Below are 11,062 nucleotides of genomic sequence, written 5' to 3' on the forward strand. Positions count from 1 at the left end.
CAGAGGACCATGGTAAAATGTCTTTACGACACACTTAGGAGTACTGTTGTGTTTCGAACATTGAAAGGAAGGATGTGAGAGGGTAGAACCCACTATATGAAATACTACCTTCAAACTATTGAGAAAATAAGCAAAAGTCAGGATGGGCGGAGGCTCACTGCATACTCGGAGGCTCAGAGCCCAAGGTGCCTTCCCAGGAGACCTGCTCACAGGAGACTGAACCCATCACCAGGCAGGACAGGGAACTGAGCTGCAGCTGCTGGGTCAGCAGGCTTTGCCCCTTGGCTCCAGGGAACTGGTCCATTTCCTAGAAAGCCCTTCCCCCTCCTGCTACTCTACACTGATTTCCTCATCCGTGAGATGAGGATGATAACATTTCATAGGGAGTTTGTGAGGATTAGTAAGACGCTCCATGTGAAGTATGTGTTGCTGTGCACAATAAACGTTAGCTATTGTGTTATAAATTCCCTCCCCTTCTCTAATGAACCAGCTCCAGCCTCCCCACCCCAGCCCCACCTTCCTTACCGACGTCCTATCCCTGCTTCAGGTGACAGCAACCTCTCGCCACTCTCCCTCACTCCTCGTTCTGCATCACTCACCTCTATCACACCTCAGCACGTGCTGCCTTGTATTGCTACCTCTTTTAATCCAAAGATTTCTATTTTGCACTATGTAATTTCATTCTCCTGTACCTTTGCTCATGCTAATCTCGTAGCCCGAAACAGGCTCAGTGAGGGTTATTAATAAGGTCAAAGTCATGCAGGTCATGAGTGGCTGCACTGACTGCAGAGCTGGGACTTTGCTATTCTCCATCTTTCCTTCCGTATCCTCTGTTCACCTGTCGCGATGCCTTGTACATGGTAGGAGTTCAAGAAATGTCTTGCTGATTTCTTTTTTTTTTGCGGTACGCGGTCCTCTCACTGTTGTGGCCCCTCCCGTTGCGGAGCACAGGCTCTGGACGCGCAGGCCCAGCGGCCATGGCTCACGGGCCCAGCCGCTCCGCGGCATGTGGGATCCTCCCGGACCGGGGCACGAACCCATGTTCCCTGCATCAGCAGGTGGACTCTCAACCACTGCGCCACCAGGGAAGCCCCTTACTGATTTTTAAAAGGGGAGAATATTGTAACAGCAACTTAATGTAGGATTTGGCAATTACATTGCCATTTAAACAATCAATTCAGAAAGTTTTAAATAATAACAGCATATAGTGGGGATTCCAGAAGAGAGAGAGAGGGGTGTTTGATGTGCACTCCAAAGCCAGAGCCAGATGTGGGGCTGCCAGGGCCAGTTGTAGTCTGACTGCATGCTGATACCGCGGGATCCTAAGGTTTGACTTAATAAGTGCAGATTCTCATGGGATATGCAGCTTGATGTGTTCTTTTAGGGAACAAATTACAGGTTAGAGGGCATGTGTGTATTTAAGTTGAACAAAGACTGTATCTACCTGATAAGGAAAATGTAAAACTTTGTTTAGTCTTTTGGAAGATTTGAGCCAGACTTCTTGTATTCCATGAAGAGTCTCTGAGGGCTTCCCTTGTGGCACAGTGGTTAAGAATCTGCCTGCCAATGCAGGGGACACGGGTTCGATCCCTGGTCCGGGAAGATCCCGCATGCCACAGAGCAACTAAGCCCGTGCACCACAACTACTGAGCCTGCGCTCTAGAGCCCGCGAGCCACAACTACTGAGCCTGCACACCTAGAGCCCGTGCTCTGGAACAAGAGAAGCCTGCAATGAGAAGCCCGAGCACCGCAACAAAGAGTAGCCCCCACTCACTGCAACTAGAAAAAGCCCGCATGCAGCAACAAAGACCCAACGCAGTCAAAAATAAATTTAAAAAGAAAAAAGAGTCTCTGAGATTTCTTTTGCTAGAAAATAATTCATCTGCTAGTGCTAGAAGAAGGTAAAAACGAAGCCGTGAGAATAAAGCAGGGGCCACTCCTCACGGGTAGGTGGCACACCATTAACATGCTAGGGGGCTTCAGAACAACTCAATTCTTGCACTCCTTTATCAAGGGAAAGCCATGTTCAAGGTGGAAAAGGAAGCAAGATAGCCCTGTTGAGAGGGAACTGAATCCCAATATAGCGGAGGAGATATTTCATTAAGCACCTAATAGATTTAAATTAACTTTGAAGTTTCCAGCTTCAAATGAGTTACATTTCTGAGGAGGGAAAGGATTTGAAATGTGATTCTGAAACCATTTTAGACGGTCAGGCAGCACTCCATCTTTTCAGACTTCGTGTTTTTCTGTAGGTTGGTTTCAGTTTCTCCAGAGAAGAATTTCCTAATTTGGGGAAGAATATGCCCAGATGCCATCATTCTGGGGATCAGATATGGAAAGGGGACCTAGGACCCCAAGTTCAGCAGGTGCCCTTTCACAAAATCCTTCTGTTCTCAGCCTCATGCCCACCTCACACGAGGCCTCCCCAGTATCTAGAGAGTCCTGAGCCTCTCTTGTTCAATTTCTATTCAACTTCTCCAGAGAATAAACTTGCTCCCTAGGAGGGGTGGCCATGCAGAGCTGGGGAAGAGGCCTGTGACCTAAAGCCTTTGTGAACAGAGTTCTGAATAGAGATTGCAATGCTGGATGTCAGTATTTTTCAATACTCTGTTAGAAAGTTTTAATTGAAGTACATCATACAAACAAAAGCCCACAGCTTGATGAATGATCACATGCATGAGTCACTATCCAGAGCAAGAACTTGACTACCTCCTTGATCACTTTTGACCAGGAATATAGTTATAGTTATAGTTAGAATATTATATAATATAATATAGTTATAATATTCTTACCTGGTTGAACAACTGAATACAAATTATCTTGATTAATGAGAGTTTCTAGTATCGTGACAGGGGACTTTGCTGTGGCCTTGTCCTGTTAAACACATGTATCTTCCTTGCATAATGCCATTGAAGGTGAGCTTATCAAATTTATGATCAAGGCAAAGGAAAAACAGAAAGCTAACGCTCTGTCCTACATGACAGAGTCAAGAACCAATAAATTTTTGCCTTCATTTAAGGGTCAGCTGTTCAAATGGAGGTTGAGAGTTACAGACTTGGATTAATAGCAACACATATCCAAAAAACTTAAGAATTTTAGTAGACTACAGGCACTAACTTACCCCAATGTTAAGACAATCTTTTTTTTTTTTTTTTTTTTTTTTTTTAAACATCTTTATTGGGGTATAATTGCTTTACAATGGTGTGTTAGTTTCTGCTTTACAACAAAGTGAATCAGCTATACATATACATATGTTCCCATATGTCTTCCCTCTTGCGTCTCCCTCCCTCCCACTCTCCCCATCCCACCCTTCCAGGCTGTCACAAAGCACCGAGCTAATATCCCTGTGCCTTGCGGCTGCTTCCCCCCAGCTATCTACCTTACTACGTTTGTTAGTGTGTATATGTCCATGACTCTCTCTCGCCCTGTCAAAACTCACCCTTCCCCCTCCCCATATCCTTAAGTCCGTTCTCCAGTAGGTCTGCGTCTTTATTCCTATCTTACCCCTAGGTTCTTCATGACATTTTTTTCCCTTAAATTCCATATATATGTGTTAGCATACGGTATTTGTCTTTTTCTTTCTGACTTACTTCACTCTGTATGACAGATTCTAGGTCTATCCATCTCATTACAAATAGCTCAATTTCATTTCTTTTTAAGGCTGAGTAATATTCCATTGTGTATATGTGCCACATCTTCTTTATCCATTCATCCGATGATGGGCGCTTAGGTTGTTTCCATGTCCTGGCTATTGTAAATAGAGCTGCAATGAACATTTTGGTACATGACTCTCTTTGAATTTTGGTTTTCTCAGGGTATATGCCAAGTAGTGGGATTGCTGGGTCATATGGTAATTCTATTTGTAGTTTTTTAAGGAACCTCCATACTGTTCTCCACAGTGGCTGAACCAATTCACATTCCCACCAGCAGTGCAAGAGTGTCCCCTTTTCTCCACACCCTCTCCAGCATTTATTGTTTCTTGATTTTTTGATGATGGCCATTCTGACTGGTGTGAGATGATATCTCATTGTAGTTTTGATTTGCATTTCTCTAATGATTAATGATGTTGAGCATTCTTTCATGTGTTTGTTGGCATTCTGTATATCTTCTTTGGAGAAATGTCTATTTAGGTCTTCTGCCCATTTTTGGATGGGGTTGTTTGTTTTTTTGTTATTGAGCTGCATGAGCTGCTTGTAAATTTTGGAGATTAATCCTTTGTCAGTTGCTTCATTTGCAAATGTTTTCTCCCATTCTGAGGGTTGTCTTTTGGTCTTGGTTATGGTTTCCTTTGCTGTGCAAAAGCTTTGAAGTTTCATTAGGTCCCATTTGTTTATTTTTGTTTTTATTTCCATTACTCTAGGAGGTGGGTCAGAAAGGATCTTGCTGTGATTTATGTCATAGAGTGTTCTTCCTATGTTTTCTTCTAAGAGTTTGATAGTTTCTGGCCTTACATTTAGGTCTTTAATCCATTTTGAGCTTATTTTTGTGTATGGTGTTAGGGAGTGATCTAATCTCATACTTTTACATGTACCTGTCCAGTTTTCCCAGCACCATTTATTGAAGAGGCTGTCCTTTCTCCACTGTACATTCCTGCCTCCTTTATCAAAGATAAGGTGTCCATATGTGCGTGGGTTTATCTCTGGGCTTTCTATCCTGTTCCACTGATCTGTCTTTCTGTTTTTGTGCCAGTACCATACTGTCTTGATTACTGTTGCTTTGTAATATAGTCTGAAGTCAGGGAGCCTTATTCCTCCAGCTCCTTTTTTCGTTCTAAAGATTGCTTTGGCTATTCGGGGTCTTTTGTGTTTCCATACAAATTGCGAAATTTTTTGTTCTAGTTCTGTGAAAAATGCCAGTGGTAGTTTGATAGGGATTGCATTGAATCTGTAGATTGCTTTGGGTAGTAGAGTCATTTTCACAATGTTGATTCTTCCCATCCAAGAACATGGTATATCTCTCCATCTATTTGTATCATCTTTAATTTCTTTCATCAGTGTCTTATAATTTTCTGCATACAGGTCTTTCGTATCCTTAGGTAGGTTTATTCCTAGATATTTTATTCTTTTTGTTGCAATAGTAAATGGGAGTGTTTTCTTGATTTCACTTTCAGATTTTTCATCATTAGTATATAGGAATGCCAGAGATTTCTGTGCATTAATTTTGTATCCTGCTACTTTACCAAATTCATTGATTAGCTCTAGTAGTTTTCTGGTAGCATCTTTAGGATTCTCTATGTATAGTATCATGTCATCTGCAAACAATGACAGCTTTACTTCTTCTTTTCCGATTTGGATTCCTTTTATTTCCTTTTCTTCTCTGATTGCTGTGGCTAAAACTTCCAAAACTATGTTGAATAAGAGTGGTGAGAGTGGGCAACCTTGTCTTGTTCCTGATCTTAGTGGAAATGCTTTCAGTTTTTCACCATTGAGGATGATGTTTGCTGTGGGCTTGTCATATATGGCTTTTATTATGTTTAGGAAAGTTCCCTCTATGCCTACTTTCTGGAGGGTTTTTATCATAAATGGGTGTTGAATTTTGTCGAAAGCTTTCTCTGCATCTATTGAGATGATCATATGGTTTTTCTCCTTCAATTTGTTAATATAGTTTATCACATTGATAGATTTGCGTATATTGAAGAATCCTTGCATTCCTGGAATAAACCCCACTTGATCATGGTGTATGATCCTTTTAATGTGCTGTTGGATTCTGTTTGCTAGTATTTTGTTGAGGATTTTTGCATCTATGTTCATCAGTGATATTGGCCTGTAGTTTTCTTTCTTTGTGACATCCTTGTCTGGTTTTGGTATCAAGGTGATGGTGGCTTCGTAGAAGGAATTTGGGAGTGTTCCTCCCTCTGCTATATTTTGGAAGAGTTTGAGAAGGATAGGTGTTAGCTCTTCTCTAAACGTTTGATAGAATTCACCTGTGAAGCCATCTGGTCCTGGGCTTTTGTTTGTTGGAAGGTTTTTAATCACAGTTTCAATTTCAGTGCTTGTGATTGGTCTGTTCATATTTTCTATTTCTTCCTGATTCAGTCTTGGCAGGTTGTGCATTTCTAAGAATTTGTCCATTTCTTCCAGATTGTCCATTTTATTGGCATAGAGTTGCTTGTAGTAATCTCTCATGATTTTTTTTATTTCTGCAGTGTCAGTTGTTACTTCTCCTTTTTCATTTCTAATTCTATTGATTTGAGTCTTCTCCCTTTTTTTCTTGATGAGTCTGGCTAGTGGTTTATCTATTTTGTTTATCTTCTCAAAGAACCAGCTTTTAGTTTTATTGATCTTTGCTATTCGTTTCCTTCATTTCTTTTTCATTTATTTCTGATCTGATTTTTATGATTTCTTTCCTTCTGCTAGCTTTGGTGTTTTTTTGTTCTTCTTTCTCTAATTGCTTGAGGTGCAAGGTTAGGTTGTTTATTCGAGATGTTTCCTGCTTCTTAAGGTGGGCTTGTATTGCTATAAACTTCCCCCTTAGAACTGCTTTTGCTGCATCCCATAGGTTTTGGGTCGTTGTGTCTCCATTGTCATTTGTTTCTAGGTATTTTTTTATTTCCTCTTTGATTTCTTCAGTGATCACTTCATTATTAAGTAGTGTATTGTTTAGCCTCCATGTGTTTGTATTTTTTACAGATCTTTTCCTGTAATTGATATCTAGTCTCATGGCGTTGTGGTCGGAAAAGATACTTGATACAATTTCAGTTTTCTTAAATTTACCAAGGCTTGATTTGTGACCCAAGATATGATCTATCCTGGAGAATGTTCCATGAGCACTTGAGAAAAATGTGTATTCTGTTGTTTTTGGATGGAGTGTCCTATAAACATCAATTAAGTCCATCTTGTTTAATGTATCATTTAAAGCTTGTGTTTCCTTATTTATTTTCATTTTGGATGATCTGTCCATGGGTGAAAGTGGGGTGTTAAAGTCCCCTACTATGAATGTGTTACTGTTGATCTCCCCTTTTATGGTTGTTAGTATTTGCCTTATGTATTGAGGTGCTCCTATGTTGGGTGCATAAATATTTACAATTGTTATATCTTCTTCTTGGATCGATCCCTTGATCATTATGTAGTGTCCTTCTTTGTCCCTTTTAATAGTCCTTATTTTAAAGTCTATTTTGTCTGATATGAGAATTGCTACTCCAGCTTTCTTTTGGTTTCCATTTGCATGGAATATCTTTTTCCATCCCCTTACTTTCAGTCTGTATGTGTCTCTAGTTCTGAAGTGGGTCTCTTGTAGACAGCATATATAAGGGTCTTGTTTTTGTATCCATTCAGCCAATCTGTGTCTTTTGGTGGGAGCATTTAGTCCATTTACATTTAAGGTAATTATTGATATGTATGTTCCTATTTCCATTTTATATATTGTTTTGGGTTCGCTACTATAGGTCATTTCCTTCTCTTGTGTTTCGTGTCTAGAGAAGTTCCTTTAGCATTTGTTGTAAAGCTGGTTTGGTGGTGCTGAACTCTCTCAGCTTTTGCTTGTCTGTAAAGGTTTTAATTTCTCCATCAAATGTGAATGAGATCCTTGCTGGGTAGAGTAGTCTTGGTTTCAGGCTATTCTCCTTCATCACTTTCAGTATGTCCTGCCACTCCCTTCTGGCTTGTAGGGTTTCTGCTGAGAGATCAGCTGTTAACCTTATGGGGATTCCCTTGTGTGTTATTTGTTGTTTTTCCCTTGCTGCTTTTAATATGCTTTCTTTGTGTTTAATTTTTGACAGTTTGATTAATATGTGTCTTGGCGTGTTTCTCCTTGTATTTATCCTGTATGGGACCCTCTGTGCTTCCTGGACTTGATTAACTATTTCCTTTCCCATATTAGGGAAGTTTTCAACTATAATCTCTTCAAATATTTTCTCAGTCCCTTTCTTTCTTTCTTCTTCTTCTGGAACCCCTATAATTCGAATGTTGGTGCGTTTCATGTTGTCCCAGAGGTCTCTGAGACTGTCCTCAGTTCTTTTCATTCTTTTTTCTTTATTCTGCTCTGCAGTAGTTATTTCCACTACTTTATCTTCCAGGTCACTTATCCGTTCTTCTGCCTCAGTTATTCTGCTATTGATCCTATCTAGAGTGATTTTAATTTCATTTATTGCATTGTTCATCATTGCTTGTTTCATCTTTAGTTCTTGTAGGTCCTTGTTAACTATTTCTTGCATTTTGTCCATTCTACTTCCAAGATTTCGGATCATCCTTACTATCATTATTCTGAATTCTTTTTCAGGTAGATTGCCTATTTCCTCTTCATTTGTTAGGTCTGGTGGGTTTTTATCTTGCTCCTTCATCTGCTGTGTGTTTTTCTGTCTTCTCATTTTGCTTATCTTACTGTGTTTGGGGTCTCCTTTTTGCAGGCTGCAGGTTCGTAGTTCCCGTTGTTTTTGATGTCTGTCTCCAGTGGCTAAGGTTGTTTCAGTGGGTTGTGTAGGCTTCCTGGTGGAGGGGACTAGTGCCTGTGTTGTGCTGGATGAGGCTGGATCTTGTCTCTCTAGTGGGCAGGTTCACGTCTGGTGGTGTGTTTTGGGGTGTCTGTGGCCTTATTATGATTTTAGGCAGCCTCTCTGCTAATGGGTGGGGTTGTGTTCCTGTTTTGCTAGTTGTTTGGCATAGGTTGTCCAGCACTGTGGCTTGCTGGTCGTTGAGTGAAGCTGGGTGCTGGTGTTAAGATGGAGGTCTCTGGGAGATTTCCGCTGTTTAATATTATGTGGAGCTGGGAGGTCTCTTGTTGACCAGTGACCTGAAGTTGGCTCTCCTACCTCAGAGGCAGAGCCCTGACTCCTGGCTGGAGCACCAAGAGCCTTTCATCCACACGGCTCAGAATAAAAGGGAGAAAAAGTAGAGAGAATTAGTAGAAGTATGAGTAAAGAAAGAAGGAAAGGAGGAAAGGAAGGAAGGAAGAAAGAAGCAAAGAAGGAAAGAAAGGAGGGAGGGAGGGAGGGAGGGAGGAAGGAAGGAAGGAAGGAAGGAGGGAAAGAAGGAAAAAAAGACAGAAAGAAAGATGATACAGTAAAAATAAAATAAAGTATAATATAGTTATTGAATTAAAAAATATTTAGAAAAAAAAAAAGGGACGGATAGAACCTTAGGACAAATGTTGGAAGCAAAGCTATACAGAGAAAATCTTACACAGAAGCATACACATACACCTTCACAAAAAGAGGTAAAGGGGGAAAAATCATAAATCCTGCTCCCTGAGACCACCTCCTCAATTTGGGGTGATTCGTTGTCTAAAGGAGGGAGGGAAGGAAGGAAAGAAAGAACGAAGGTAAAGTATAATAAAGTTATTACAATTAAACTTAATTATTAAGAAAAAGAATTTTTAAAAAAAAGTCATGGACGGATAGAGCCCTAGGACAAATGGTGGAAGCTAGAGTATACAGACTAGATGTCACACAGGAGCATACACGTACACCTTCACAAAAAGAGGAAAAGGGAAAAAAATCATAGATTTCGCTCCTAAATTCCACCTCTTCAATTTGGGATCATTCCTTGTCTATTCAGGTATTCCACAGATGCAGGGTATATCAAGTTGATTGTGGAGCTTTAATCCGCTGCTTCTGTGGCTGCTGGGAGAGATTTCCCTTTCTCTTCTTTGTTTTCACAGCTCACAGGAGCTCAGCTTTGGATTTGGCCCTGCCTCTGCGTGTAGGTCGCTGGAGGGCGTCTGTTTTTTCGCTCAGACAGGACGGGGTTAAAGGAGCCGCCGATTCGGGGCCTCCGGCTCACTCAGGCCGGGGGTTGGGGGATGGGGGAAGGAGGGGCACTGCGTGCGGGGCCGGCCTGCGGCGGCAGAGGCAGCGTGACGTTGCGGCAGAGGCCGGCGTGACGTTGCACCAGCCTGAGGCCCGCCGTGCGCTGTCCCGGGGAAGTTGTCCCTGGATCCCGGGAACCTGGCAGTGGCGGGCTGCACAGGCTCCGCGGAAGAGGGGTGTGGAGAGTGACCTGTGCTCGCACACAGGCCCCTTGGTGGCGGCAGCAGCAGCCTTAGCGTCTCCCGCCCGTCTCTGGGGTCCGCGGTTTTAGCCGCGGCTCGCGCCCGTCTCGGGGGCTCGCGCCCTCAGCCGCGGCTCGCGCCCGTCTCTGGGGTTTGCGCTTTCAGCCGCGGCTCGCGCCCGTCTCGGGGGCTCGCGCCCTCAGCCGCGGCTCGCGCCCGTCTCTGGGGTTCGCGCTTTTAGCCGCGGCTCGCGCCCGTCTCTGGAGTTCCTTTAAGCAGCGCTCTTAGACCCCTCTCCTCGCGCACCAGGAGACAAAGAGGGAAGAAAAAGTCTCTTGCCTCTTCGGCCGGTGCAGGCTTTTCCCCGAACTCCCTCCCGGCTAGTCGTGGTGCACTAACCCCTTCAGGCTATGTTCAAGCCGCCAACCCCAGTCCTCTCCCTGAGCTCCGTCCAAAACCAAAACCTTAGCCTCAGCTCGCAGCCCCGCCCGCCCCGGTGGGTGAGCAGCAAGCCTCTCGGGTTGGTGAGTGCTGGTCGGCACCGATCTTCTGTGCAGGAATCTCCCCGCTTTGCCCTCCGCACCCGTCGCTGTGCACTACTCCGCGGTCCCGAAACTCCCCCCTCTGACTCCCGCAGTCTCCGCCCGCGGAGGGGCTTCCTAGTGTGTGGAAACTTTTCCTCCTTCACAGCTCCCTCCCACTGGTGCAGGTGCCGTCCTTATTCTTTTGTCTCTGTTTTTTCTTTTGCCCTACCCAGTTACGTGGGGAGTTTCTTGCCTTTTGGGAGGTCTGAGGTCTTCTGCCAGCCTTCAGTAGGAGTTCTGTAGGAGTTGTTCCACGTGTGGATGTATTTCTGGTGTATCCGTGGGGAGGAAGGCGATCTCCGCGTCTTACTCTTCCGCCATCTTCAAGGTCCCCCCAAGATCTCTTTTAGTGAACCAGGAAAAAAGGATAAAAACTGGATAAATGGCCATTCATGGGGAATCAGGTTTTATAAAGAAGGATATAATGATGGATTACTAATGACCATCAAACTAAAAATTGAAACCCCTACTCCAGTTCCTATAAGCCCCAACCCTGAGATCAAGACAATCTTAAACTGAATTATTGGCAAGCCCAAACTGCAGAGAAGGTAATC

Source organism: Phocoena sinus, chromosome 5, assembly GCF_008692025.1.
Source record: "Phocoena sinus isolate mPhoSin1 chromosome 5, mPhoSin1.pri, whole genome shotgun sequence".
NCBI classification, from domain to species: Eukaryota; Metazoa; Chordata; class Mammalia; order Artiodactyla; family Phocoenidae; genus Phocoena; species Phocoena sinus.